Here is a 15,375-nt window from a genome sequence, read left to right as displayed (position 1 = left end):
GTACCCCGGCACTATTGCGCATGATGTTTTATAACTCGGAAACCGCAAACCTCTGGCACTCGTAAAAAGACAAGCCATCCTCTCCGGAGTATTCTCAGCGCATGAATCGTCCGAGAAATATGTTTGATGAATAGATTTGATTTGGTCTCTTGACATACAACGTGTATTTATACATTTATATCTCAAAGAATGAAAATTGTTTGGTCATAACAGTAGCTGTGATAGGTGTCCTGATTTTCCATTTCGACCAGATGGTATCCCTACCATAATCCAACTATACGTTATTTGTGCACGACGCTTTACGTGAAAAAACACGATTTGTTTTAGAAGTTTTTAATATTAAATTGAATTTAGGGGGTCTTCGTAGCCACTTGGTTACGCGTTCGCTTACCAAGCGATCGATCGTGAGTTCAAACTCAGAGCCCTCAATTGACCATCTTTGTGTTGTTATAGAATAACTACGTCCACGCAACCATCATCAGCGATGGAAATCGATCCACGGTCGAAATAAGATCGATTCATCCATGCAACTGCTCTGCTCTGCAAGACACATCGGGCTGCTGTTCTATAAATAACTCAACAATGATCAATATCAACTGTCTCCGCTGTCCGGTCTGCTGAACAATGGATGAACAGAAAGAATAGCCTTACGCCTAAATGGCTACTACTGTGTAATTTACCATAATGTAATGGAACAGAAAAAGCTTAACGCCTAAATGGCTACTACTAACGACTGTGTAATTTACAATTTATAGAAACATAAACATATGTACATGTACACGATTAAAACCCGGCTCTGTTACGGCTAAACTGCTAATGAGCCTAATAAATAAATAAATGAGATAAAAAAAAATTAAATTGAATTTCCGAATTAGATTTTTCAACATTTTTCCTAAATAGTTCATTAATTTTCCAACAACTTTATCAACGATTTTTTGAAAGACAGGTCGATGATTTTGAGCACGTCCTTCAAAAAATCAATCGTAATTAAAATTGGTCAAATGATATTGAAAAATGTAATTTTCGGTACCTTCCATCATATGTATCAAGTTACATTGACATCGAAGAGGGTCGCGTCAAAATTTGTAATGAAATGCGTCGGCTGATTTGTAATGAAATTGCTCCTTATGTTCTTAAAAAGCAATATTAGGACTCGTTTCCAAATCTCGTTTAGCCTTTTCCAATGAATTGTTTATCTGTCAAACAGCCGTATCACGAATATAGGTTATTCGCTTTGATTAGGGATACCATCTGATTAGAGTTCAAAATCAGGATACCTGTCACAGCTACGATTATGACTAAATCATTATCATTGTTTTGAGATATAAATAAATAAAAACACGTTGTATATGATTTCCTCTTCCAGAAACCAAAATACTTTTTTTCCTGTGTTATAGTGACTTTCAACACTTTTGGCTGGTTCGTCACTTTACTTCCATTTTTGAAAGTATGATGAGAGTGAGAATTGAACTCGTGACCTTTAGCGTGAGAGGTATGTGAAGCAACCACGAATGCCACCAAATTCTTCAAAGTTCTCAATCGGCACCATTGAAGATTTGTGTTTGTTTTTCTTTACTCGGTATGTCGGTCGCCACACCACAGTGAAACAGCCTCACGATGCAAACCAGAGAAAGGTGTGGACCAAACATTCAACCTTTTCAATGGGGTTAATGGTAAAATTTATGAGTGTCTCCATTTCGTCGAAACTTGCAAGAACGTGGAAAACTAACAGAAAACATACCCCGAACGCCTAAGTGGAGGCGATCTGGCGTAGTGGTAACATCCATGCCTCTCACGCTGAAGGTCACGAGTTCAATTCTCACTCCCGACATTCTTCCAAAAATGGAAGTAAAAAGTGACGAACCAGCCAAATGAGTTGAAAATCACTATAATACAGATAAAAAAAAAAAAAATACCCCGAACGCAAAACAAATCATGCCATTCAACGCGATGAAATGGATTGGTTGGGTTATGTGAGCACATGTGTCACCTCGTTAAGCAGTATGTAAGTGTACTTGAATTCCTCGTAGTCTGGTTGCAGATAACAACTTTGTCGTTCGTGCGTATTTAAGCGCTATGCAACTTTCTCGCTTTGTAGCCCCCCAGGTCTAGCGAAGCTTATATTTGTTCTTTAACACGTTCGACGCCCAACGCGACGTTTTTGAGTTTCTTGCAGAGCCCAAATTGCGATTAAATTATTAAATGAAGATCAAATTTAGTTTATAGATAACTTTTACATGATCTAGCAATGTTTGTTTTCAATTGAAGACGAATTGATGACAATAACACATGCCAAAGTCATAGTATAGGGGTTTTGCAAAAAAAAACTGCAGTACAAAACATCCGTACTATAAATTAATAAAAAGTATAGTATAAACAGTATAATATTATGGTTATAATTTCATTATTTTTCTTCATATCCTATAGTTACATTTAGGTGCCTATTCTATCAAATACCTTCTGAAAATCCTACTCAATTCGAGCGAGGAAAGTGTCACCCATATCTGGGTACGGGGCGTCGAAAGTGTTAAGGCCCCTCTCGCGAGCAGTCGGGCGGTACAAAGAGTACATAATTGCTTTGGATGGAGACCTGTTGGACCTATTTATTGTTGGTAAGATTGCAAAGTAAATTGTTTCGATTTAACAATTGGCAACAGAATGCAAAAACCTTCCAATGTCAGGTCATTCAAATCAACGAGAAGCCGTGTGAATCGCTGCGACATGACCGCTTCAATCATGGGCTCAATCATCTAGAACTAAAGGAAAAAATAAAGTTACAAAGCTCAGCGAGCATAGAACTTCGACATTTCGGACGTGTCGTTCAACACGAGACGAATGAGCGCCGGAGATATGTATGCAATAAAAATTGCACCTCTCCGTGACTGGTGTGAAAGGCTGCTAAGTGGAGTGGTAGTCTGTTGGGGGCCAGTTCGGCACCATCTCTGAGCCATCTCAGCGGCTACATGTCGCACACCTCCTCCTGCGCTAATATGTGCATATTGGCGATGGAATTTCTGCCTCGAACTACCACCTTCCAACCCAGATGCGACACAAGTGCGTCTGTTTATTCATCTTGTCTAGTTCTCGAGCGGGCGCGCGAGCTCTCCGTTATCTACTCCCATGGCACTAGAAACACGTTGCAGAGCATAGGCAGGAGTGAGACGGCGTCCGTAAATCGCCGTAAACGCCTCTGAATATTGGTTTTCGAATGGTAAAATCAAGGCGTGCAGAATACGAAAATTGCAACGGCCGAGTGAAACCGCGACCGGTGGGTCAGATTTTCCAGCGCAAAGATGTATGTCAATAGCGCGTCAAAATTGCTCGATGAGTGCCCTCAAGAACTCTATCAAAAACTCACTCAATCGAGTGATTGCATGATTAAGTGAATGGCAATACTAATGAGAATTACAAATATGGTAAATAATAATCTTGATAGCTACCCAATCGCATATCCAACTAAATGTGGTTTTCGATTATGTGTGCACTTTTCCGTTCAATCATCTAAGATCGATTTTATTGTAGGTAATATAACCTTGTTCACCTTCTAGATTGGAACAATTAATTTTGCTCCATCACGTTTGATACCCCGTCTGGAAAGCCGCAGATTCAGCGAAATTTCGAAATCCTACCCAGCCCTAATGCTTCAACAGATACCTCATGGTCTGCGCTGTCCATAAGCGGTACCGCCTAATGACAGGAGTCAAAGGTCTCGAACTAGGGAGAAGCAAAGAAAATGATCTTCGTGCAATTCTTGCTGCTGGGGAGCTACTCCCCAACTAAACAGCAAACTATTTACTCTGAGTTAGTTTCTCTTTCTTTGTTCAGCATTACCTGTAAACTGCAAATCGTTGTAACCTTCAAACGACAATTTCCTCAAATAGCGAGATAAGATTAGCCACCGCTTGGTGGTGACTCCCACTTAGGTGCAGTGAATGCAGCACATTGTCAATCACATTAACTGAGAATGTGGACCCGGCGCTACAAACCGGCGTCGCACAAGCCGTGTCGAAACGTGTCGAATCAAAGAATTATTGCGACGTGATGACACGAAAGGTCAAATGTTGCCAACCTGCCGATGGGCTCGTGGTGACAAGTCTGCGGATAGATTAAAGCGGCACCTTGTCGACGTATCGAGCTCAATCGAGTGGATCGATTTTGAAGATATAATCCATGCTAAGAGATTTCAAAGCACGAAAGAGAGATGCATATGTACACTTTGGAGTCCCCCTACCTATTGCAACACGTATTTTCCCATGAAATCAGCCACAGAAAAAGGCTCCACTATCATCACACACTGCTCTGGGGCCAGCAGTGTCCATTGATCTCGCAGTTCGCAGTCGAACCAATTCAATCATATCTTCCTCCGGCGATCACACGCCAATAGACCGACCGCGGCATCCAAATATGTCCTGAAGCAATAAATTCCGTCTCGATTGAGCGAATTGAGAGCATGACGCTAGGGCAAAACATAATTGGTGGTAGTTGCACCTTTTTGCCCATTTTGAGTGGCCTTTCCGATGTCTGTTTTATTGATTTTGGTAGCTTTCGGTTGGGAATGCCGTTCTGCGCGAGCCGGCTGGCTACCAATGCTGCTGCCGCCATGCCAGCCGTACAAATTGCATTTGCCCTTTACGGGGCGGAATATACCCCGATGCCAGGTGCGTATCGGAGAGAGGATTTCGCATCTCGATGTAAAATCGTTCAAATCGTAGATTCTGTTTTAATTTCCGTTGCATTGTTTGATTGCCTGCTTGGAACCGAATGCAATAATCTAATGCGTTAACTGGAGTCGATGAGCTGACAGGGTCACTGTTTATATCATTCGGAAATGCGAACTATTAATAGTAATTTGCAGTTTTGTATTCGTCAGGAAACATCCATTTTAAGCTAAAATCAAAGGTCATTGCACGCATGTCGAATATTTTTCAATTAATTTCTGTTCCTGTGTGAATTTTCCTTCGCAAAAGTGCGTATGCTTCCAGCCCCGTAGCAAATAAACATCTGAATGTTATATTTCATGTACTCGACGAGCTTCGGACATTATATTGATTGATTGTTTTGCAATGTGTTTAGGTACAAATACAAATATTACAGCGCTTTGAGGATAAGAGGAGATAATGAAGGTTGAACATAAAAAAAATCCGGACGCTCCAAAAATACCACCATTGAGCTAATCTGCAACAAATTAACCGAAAACAAATCCTTCAGGCATTTTATTCCAACCTCTATTCACCTCATTCACATCCCGAGTCACCTTTCCACTCTTCTTCAACTTCTGTTAGACAATTTCCCAATAATTCTCAATCGGATGTTATTGATGGCAGTCGGTTGGATTTATGTTCTTTACGCAGAAATCAACCCGTTGTCTCGATACCATTGTAGCTCTTCTTCGCTGCAGTAGCAACTTGCCAAATCAGACCAAAACTTTACAGGTCCGTTGTGAGCATAAATGCACGGAAGGATACGTTTTTTCAGACACTCTTACTTGCGCATTTTCGAATCCATAGTTTTTTTGTCCCATCTGATTATCCTATTAGGCTCATTTAGCAGTTCAGCTGTAACAGAGCCGAATTTATCGTTTACATTTTCTATCTGACGATAATTTTTTGTTGTATATTACACAGTAGCCGTTTTAGCAGTATTCCTATTTTATCGATACCGTTAAGTCGCCATTCACCGTGCATTTAAGCAAATTTTGTGTAATTTTAGTCTTTAATGTAATAACAAAATGCTAATCGCACTTACAGATACCATAGAATGCCTTCTCCTCGCATAAAAATTCACAGAAAAATAAGACATTTAGAGATTCTGATAAAAAATAAGTTGCTTTGAACATTTTTCCGGAACATCTTATTATCGCTTATCACCGTTTTATGTCACCATTTACCGTGCACCTAGGGCTACATTCACCGTGCATTTAGAGTTCCATTAGGAAAGATAAAATCATCGAATGAATTTATGGTTTATGATTTATATTTAGTCGTAGAATTTATTTGTGAAAAAAATAATGTATGACCTTTATTTAAAGGAGTATCAAATTCAATTCTGTTAAAACTAATCGTGGAATATTGTCTCAATACGAAATCCATCCAAACTTTGATGAGCCAGGAATCTCTTATGCACTCTCTGGAGCCAATTCCTTAGTTGACTTTACTGGCGGAGACTTGAGGATGTCTTTCAATGAACTTTGGATTTTTCCTCAAGGACCCAGGGTTGAAGTTGAATAGAGTTTTCAACTTCATAAGGTGCTCACATTATCCCACACAGATCCGGAGCCTTTCAATTGTAATTGGAAGACCATAACGAGCAGAATATTGAACCATAACCATTTTTTGTATTGAAGCTTGTTGCAAATCGTCTGTACCGGTATGTTGAATTCCCGGCTCGCGGATCTCATCGATACTCCACGTTGAACAGAATCGATTGCTTTCTCCAAATCATCTGTGGGGTAGTGCTTCTTTAGGAGTTTATTTTGGCTTATTCTATAAAAAATTAGACAAATTGTCGTTTATGTATTGCGAAATTTCAATGCACGGTGAATGGAGAACTCTGTTTTATGAAGGAACCATTCACCGTGCATTTTTGTTTTGATGAAAAGTCAATGTAAACACAATTTTCTTCTATATTTGATACACAGCCTCAAAAAACATATATGAAGCTGCGATTGTACGGTAAAATAGGAGAAAACCCCATTCAACAAGTATTTTAAACACTACAATCTCAAAAACGTATTTGCCACTTTTCTTCGTACGGACGCTGATGGAGAGTTAATTGCTTCGGATGTAAATATTTTTATCTATTACACAGTCATTGAGGCGTAAGAGTATTCCTATTCTATCGATACACATGTCACCTTTTTCGACGTAAGAATATTCCTATTGTTCGAATATTCACAGTTGGACTTTACACAGCAGGACTGCTGATATGAGGCTTCCATTGTTGGTTATGATTAGTACCAATTACCGATGCAGCAGACCGTAATGTTAACGGTAGGGGGCTGGGGTTACCATCTCATGATGATTGTTGCGTGGACGTAGTAGCTAGAATAACACACAAAGATAGTCAGTTGATGGTCCTGATTTATGAGCTCATGATCGTTCGCTTAGTAGCGGACACGCAACCAATTAGGCTACGAAAACCCCTCCTTTGAACCCATAGTGTTTGTCACGAAAACCTGGGTATTTTGTCCGCGGCTGCAAAGACCATAAGCTTTCTTCAAATTCTAAGATTCCCGAGACAGTGATAGAAACAATTGGTGGAAGATTGGACACATCAGTAAACACAGCTCCGACGATCTCTTCATCAGTAGTATTGAGTGTGCTGAATGTGTAAATGATGTCGGGGATCCTGAGAAAAGGCCGATTTTCTACAGTTCGTTAAAAAATACGACGAAGGGTTGCGGATATTCTGATGCTGAGAATCTATCCCGACCGCAACGTTGCTTGGGAGAATCACTGGGCAAGCACTGGGAACAGTAAGAGACCGCATGCTTCTACCTGCAACCGTTCCGATCGTAACCCACCTCTCTGAAGATACAGATGCTTCAAACAAGCTTTTACTGACATCAACCTGGCGTCGTTCAACGGTTTCATGTTACGGTTGGAGGATTTGACTTCATAGTTGGCCATCGGAGTAGACTAGATTCAAACCCATGAAAAGTAGCCCAGAGTGGTCGAATCGAATCAGAAAGAGAAATTGTTTACTCAAGCTAATCTGCAACCAATCGCCAATCGCATCGGATAAGGGAAGTGTAAATGCAACCGATGAATGGAGCCGGTGACTTTGTCTGAAAGATTGTTCCTACTGCGAGGACGTTGGTCATCAGATACGCAACTGTTCCAGCTTCAAGACTTTGGACATTGGAGGCCGTTGGAAGGTCGATAGAATAATTTGTGTCGATTATGGATACCCCATCGCAAATGGCCGGGTCGTTTGGAGATGGAATGCAGAGTAGATGGTTGCCATATTCATCATCATATGCTGTTGCACAGTACCCGAAATGACGTTTCGTAAGTCGCCAAGTCTAGCGAGACCGTCCGCATCGATCGTCACCATAAGAAATCATTTTGGCTGTTTCGGTACCTGCCTGTGGCGCTATGCGGGGATGAGAAGTAAGTTGAGACCTTCGCGATCTTGGATGATCGATCGTAATCAGCGTTACTCGAAAAAGGGATCGCCGCATAATTGGGCATCGAAGGTGAACCCGATAACCTATTCCTGAATTGGACAGCACAATCAGCAGACAAGAGAAGACATCCAAGCGACTGAACGCGAATACATCTGATGTAGCTTGGAAGAAAAGAAGAAGTTTCAATTGAGCAACTTCCGAACCTTGCGTGAGTTGAGACTCCCAGGCCAAACGTTAGACTGCACAGAATTTTTAAAAACGTTCCCACATCTTCAGGGACTTCCCGTAATCAGCACCGTAGATGCCTAGCCGAGCATGATCGTTGGACTGGAACACGTTCATATGATTACTAACTTAAGAACTCGTGCAGACGGCCACAATGAACAGGTCGCAACCAACACGCAGCTTAGATGGTACGTATATGGTAGGAGCTCCGGAAACGAAACATCCATAGAACAGAACGTCCATGGTTGCGAAAATATAAACAATAAAGAGCTACAAGATTCTATGATGAAGTTTTTCGCAGGGGATATCGAGGTTACAAAGCAGCTTGAAGCGGAGGATAACAAGCGAGTCCGCGACGTTCTGGAAGCCACGACGTGGTATTCTGGAGACGGGTTTGCTCACGAAGTTACTGAATTGTTTTCCAATGGCGCTCTATAGGATAAACGTCTAAGAAAATGGGCTAGCTAAAAATCTGGGCAAAAAGAGAAAAGGGCAATCGAATAACTACGATCAAAATCAGTTATTCTGTAGTGTATACTCAGAAAAAATTAAGAAGGTAAACCTGCAGATGGTGAAAGATTTGATAGTATCTTCCAGACTTCCAGACAGGGCTGTCACATATACAGAATATTCTTTCTATTCATTTTTTTTACAAATTTACATCAAATATCAGATACAGAATCTGTATATACAAAATTACAGATTTTCAGCAAAGATACACAATTTACATTTTTTTTTTAAATTCAATTTTAAATATTATTTTATTACAGTGCATACATAGATACCATGATTTATAAAAATATTGAACGCAACGCAACGAGATGGCTTTCGTTGGAGACAGTTGTTAGGCGAAATCTTGAGCGATTTGAAAAGCTTAGATTTTTCTTCCCGTACCAAGTTAAGTATGGCTTTAAATGATTGACTCATTCAAATGATCCTATGACTAAACCGATTATGCTGTTCCTAAATTATAATCCACCGCTCATCAATAACATCTATCGCACATTTCAATCAGAAAGATCTGAATTATGCGAACTTCATAATGAGACAAGAATGTTATTGTTGGTTGGGTAACTTTTGTTTGTAGAGCTACGTGCAACGATTCGCCGATGCTGACATTGATGTGAACGATTTTGAATACTTCCTGAAGAAGCCTGGGTATGTTTCCGTTGGTATCGATGAAGAAGAAGCTGAAAAAGGATTAGATGCAGCTGAGAAGCTGACTTCCGAATCTATTTGTCGTGATTTCTATATTGAACTCGTGAAACCAATTTCAAAGAGATTTGATTTCAGCGATCCGGTTATCAAAGCTGCGGCATTGATAAACCCTCAAAATTTTGTCAAGCTACCTTAATGATTTGATGCGCCAATTTTCTCATTTCGTTGAAGCAAGTAATAGACATGGCTAGGATAACGAATTCAGGATACATTAAATGTGGCAACCCTGCTTTCAGAGGAGTGTTTGTTGGACAGTTCTGGCAGTTCTGGACCTACTAGGAATTGGGGTCCGGGAGACGTTGATCCGGAGACGGAAGTGATTCACGGTTTGAATAGATATTCAAACTGAAAAATTCAAAATACCTCAAATCAGTCGCAAAGTACGTAGAAATTTAGTTAAATAGAGGTATGTGTTAGAAGCTTAATATAATTATTAATATCGTTCGCCTAATATGAGATAACGTCACAGACTTTTGATAATTCGTTTATTTTTACAGGCTCAGTTACATAGGTTGAAAGGAGCCGAATTCTTAACCATATTTTCATTACTACATATAAACAATTTCCCTTAATTCTATGGTTAATAAGGTAGAAAACCCATTACTCGCGGTCGACTCGTGTTTAGAAAGGAGTTATATTTTCTTTAGGAAAGGGATGGGATATAAGGAGTAACAATGTTGATGATCACATTCAATTCTAAAATCTATTCGTATATCTGTTGTGTATTTACATACCAACTTATTTGCTTATAGCAAGGAAACCAATTGCTCGCAAAGGAAGGAAAGGAGGGTATAAGGATATAAGGACAAACACACCAGAAGAGCGATATATTGAAGGAAAACATATATTTGGAACATGTAATTAAGATCTAACCGAGCCAACACATCTCTCATTGGCACATTGAGCTGTCTTCCTCGGGCCCGAAGGGAGTTTTCTAAATTCAATCCGGCGACAAGATACAACTCGCATGACCAGACAACGTGCTCGATGTCGTGATAATCTTGACTACAAACGCAGAGATTGTTGCTGGCAGGAATGATACAAATAAGTAGCGCGTCTAGCGAACCGTGATTGGACATGAGTTGGGAGAAGGTGCTAAGAAAGTCCCGAAATAACGTCCTAGTTATCTTCCTGTAGTGGACTCTTCTGGTTGAACGGTAACGGAGATCTCAAAATTCAAGAAAAAGACCGATAATGTAAGATTCAATCACTGTGCTCACTTTTATATTGATTACTAAACCTGTAAAAATAAATAATAACTTGTAGTTCCTAGGTATCGCAACTAGAAGACGGTCCTGACTTTGACAGTCCTGACGAAAAGACAGTCCTTACTTTGAGAACACTGCTACAATTATGCTGAGTCTCGACGATTCAAGGGTGTTTCATCACAGATGTGAATGATCATACGATAGGGGTTTCAGCAGATTGGATCGTCACCGTCGTATTTCTGCATTATTTTAAATATGTCAGAATACTTAATTATAACGAAATTGAAAATAACTTTTAACCGTTATAACATTATAACTTTTGTTCTACTTTATTGTAATATTAATCTGAGTTAAAAAGGCTCTTACCTGGTTATTAATTTTCAATTAAGCATTCATAATACCACAATAGGACATCGAACGCACAATAAATGGTCGTTTCAGCAGAAGTCATTATACCAATGTTTATAGTTAATAACGACTGGCCTGGCAGTTCCAATTGCATCTATTCACACATTAGCAAAGTGTGTCTTTCTCTCTACAAGGCTAGCACACAATTTCTGTACCTCGACTGAGCCTCGAATCATACTTCATTAATGACATTCACCAGTTATACACAGTCGGAGCTGAATGAATAAATCGATATGCATCTTCGTCGCATTCGACGCTGAATTTAAATGGACTTTTCCCAGGTCTTTTACGGTAGCACCTAGTTGTCTCGATTTTTCTTATTGGAGTACGAGGTTTTGTATACGAGCATATTCCCGAGAAAGATTCATCTTTTATGCCGCTGACTTCTTAAGAACACAACAATGAGCTTCGTGCTCTAATAATTGCGCACACCATGTGTCACGTATGCTGTTTCTCAGTCGAAATAAATCATAAAAATGGGTCTCAATTCAATTATGAACTTTTGGATTTTGGTATGCTTAGGGTAATTGCGGTTAATGACAATTTGTGTCACACCGATGCAAAGCGAAATTACTAGTGCGAGGAAAATTAAAATCTTAGTCCCATAACACGCAAGGGAACGATAAACCGCCCAAAGATCGACCCCTTCAGAGCTGTCGAACGTTTGCAGTCTGCATCTTGAATAAATCAACCTTTCGTATACGTGTTCCCTCTCCCGGGCCTCACCACCCTTCGCCACAGCTGGTTGATTCAAGAGAATTGTGCATAAAGCATAACAGCAGCAGCAAAACATCGGCTCAATCGACGACCGACACGCGATGACAACGGGCGATAGAAGCTTTCAAGCTGGGTGGTTTCGGCGTTAGTTTTGGCCCCACCAATCCTCTAATTGGGAGTCGTGAACGAAATTCATGATTCGACCAAAGTAGATCCAGTGAGCGAGAGTCGTTTTGTCGTTTTGTCGTGTGCTTTCCATTACAGGTGTGTAATTGCAGAATCAGTGTCTGCCTAATTAATGACAGACTAAAATCAACCGAACCGGCGGGGAGAAACGACGGTTAAAAATATTCGGATCAATTTCTCACGGACCCTAGCGGACCATAGCAGCTGCGTTCATGATGCAACGCAAATGATAAACCGCTCGACAGGGGGGATAAGCGCTTTCACAGCGGCGGTGTTTGGAAGGACGAATGTGAAGATCAAGTTTGAAACTGCGGTAAAAAAGTTGTATGTGTGTCGTTAATAATTAATTTATTAATTCTGATTTTCGCTGAGATGAAATGATTTTAGCTTTTTGACAATATTTTAGACGGAGATGTGCGAAAACTTGAGAATGGATGCACATCGAATGTTATTCAAGTTAACGAGAAATACAATATTAAAATATCAAACTGAAATTTCAACCCCAAAAACAACCATTAACATAAATTTCTCACACAATCCGAATTATTAGGGACACATTAAGATGTTGCATATACCACTGCAAGGAGACGCATTTATTGCAAAGAGGAAACACCAAGTCAACAGAATCGAAAATGACATAAAGAACAACTACGCAATATAATCATGTTATTTCATCATTTACACTTCTGTGCAAATGATTTAACACCAAACCAACGGCATATAAGCTTTTATTGTCTCTACAGCAACAAGGACATCAACATACATGATTTCTTCGCAAACTGAATAGAAAAGTTGACAATAAATAGAAACCCTTTAGCAAGAACAAATGGAATGATTCAGTTATTAGATTTGTTTTTAAATCATCACTCAATAAAATACCTAAAAAAAAAGATTTATATTATGATTTAAGCTTGAATCAACCACAAAGATCATTCTGTATCACATCTATAAAATTAACTTAAAAAACACTTATATAAAATGAAAATCCTTCGATAATCCTGGATGCTGGGAACAAAATCCACGTTGTGTCCTCACAATGAATGGCCGCGGATTAGTTCAGATTAATTCAGAAACTTTAAAAAACAAATTAAAATGTATATGTAAAAATAAATGGTTGGATAAATGAAAAATGGAGAAATATCGAATGAATATTTTAGCGAGTTTTGTAATATTAAAAATGTATAACGTAGTTCCCTATCGCTAGGCTGAACAAACGTACCGTTTTGTACGGGACAGTACCTTTTTGATTGCCTCGTCCTTTTATCAAATTGTACCGTATTTTGAGTATAAAGAAAAAATATTAGGTTGGTTAGGCTTCATAATCTCTCTCTCATAGAAGTCTTGGTTCTTATTGTCGAAAAACTCTAGCAAAACATTTTCACAATCTTCTCTTGATCCCATTTTCTTATCATTCAGAAAGTTTTGCAATGCGAGAAAAAGGTGGATACTATATGATGGATGTATTAAAACATCCCAATCAAACTCCCGGAGTTGTGTGGTTTTGCATAGTCCTGGTGGAACACGACATCTCTTCTGTTGGCCAATTCTGGACGTTTCTGGTCTATCTCTAGCTTCATAGTCCATTTGTTGACAGGAGAGATCTGAATTTAGTGTATTGCACTAAAAAAAATTAAAAAAAAGGAAAAAAATAAAATTGTACGTATTTTACTATAACAATATCGGCACCATAAACACCATTTAAAATTTCAGCGGTCTGGCTTGCATTTTCACCTCAATATAAGAAAAAAATGTAAAATGTACCGAATTTTCTCGTTGTTGACCTCCCTTGTTAACACCCTGTAACTCACAACTGAATGGAACAAACAAAAAACAGCAAAAGAATTTTGTTCAGTGCGAAATGTCACCTTTACATCGTGCCTAAACTTGAAAATGTATGATCGATATTACGCGAGATATCGATCACTACAGCCAGCTACCGAGAGAATAATGGATTTATTTTTCCCCAACCTAATATTTATTTCTTCGTCATTATTTTCAATAACACAGTGCTACAAAAAATCAACTTCTCTTCTATGTTTTTGCATGGGATTTGGTATGTCCTTGAGTTTGAACTCTTTTCACTCTAATGGAAAGAGATAAATTATTTTGAATTTTTGAAAAATCAGTTTTTTATGGTTTTTAAATGCCATTTTTCTAGCAGGATAGCAGGATAGCAAAAGTCTAAAAAGGGTACCATTCATATGTTTTACCAATGCATTGCTACACATAGATCCGAAATCGGTAAAGTTTTGCCCCTAAAACAGGGCTATTTTCGAAGTCAGCATGATTTTCCTATTTCTTATTTGATACTTTCAGAAACATTTAGAAAGATGACAAGTAGAGGCGATGGATTGCGATGACTACATTGAAATTCACCTTAAAATATACATTGAAAAAGAAGGTTTAGGCGCAATTCTCAACATAATTTGGACCTGTGTCTTCACGATTCGCTTTTTAGTTTCTTTTTATTTAAAAATAGTTATAATGGATACCAAAAACCCTAAAAAAAATCATATTTCTCAAAAATTCTAAATAGCGTTTCTTTCTCTCCAATCGAGATGAAAGGGATTAAAACTTGGAAACGTTTAGTTTTGAGCCAAACACAAATCAGACAGCATAAACAGAAGCCTGAGCAAAAACTTGTTGCATCGTGTAATTTTTTTTCGAATTTAAATATGGATTTAGATTTTACTCATTGTAACCGCAGAAATTTTACACAGCTGTCACAGCTGTCAGACAATGTTCAAAGGAATTATAAATAATGAGATTAAAAGTTAAAACAAAGAATCAGTCATATTCGCAAATCGTTGGGTGCAAATATCTTCAGAAATGGAAAACAAATTTCTAGAGTGTAAAGAATTTGTGTAGCTTACTAATTATATTTTGTGTCAGCCTGATAGTACCGGACCAGCATTTTCAATGTTTGGCTTTATTCTCGGTTTTAATCACACATTCATGAAATTTTCAAAAAAAAATTTTTTTTTCTTACGTGTCCCGTTTTCAATACTGAACTATTTGATCAGCCTAGATATCGCTCTTGATGCAAAAGCTGCTTCGCTTTCATCTTTCGAGAGTTCCCAAAAATGGATAACTTTTGTGGAAATGGACGACGAACAACTATTTGTTCCGTAGGTGCATGGATCTTATCTTCGAAGAAGTGTTCTTCGCAGCGAAGTTCTTTCTCATTGAAATGGTGCTTTTTTGGAATATGCTGCTGTTTCCCAAAAATAATGAAGAATGGTCATCGTTGAAATCATTAATCACGATGACACTACAAGTTCATTG

The sequence above is a fragment of the Toxorhynchites rutilus genome, chromosome 3 (assembly GCF_029784135.1).
Source record: "Toxorhynchites rutilus septentrionalis strain SRP chromosome 3, ASM2978413v1, whole genome shotgun sequence".
Taxonomy (NCBI): domain Eukaryota; kingdom Metazoa; phylum Arthropoda; class Insecta; order Diptera; family Culicidae; genus Toxorhynchites; species Toxorhynchites rutilus.
The sequence above is the reverse complement of the archived record's forward strand: the minus strand, read 5'-3'. Positions refer to the sequence as shown.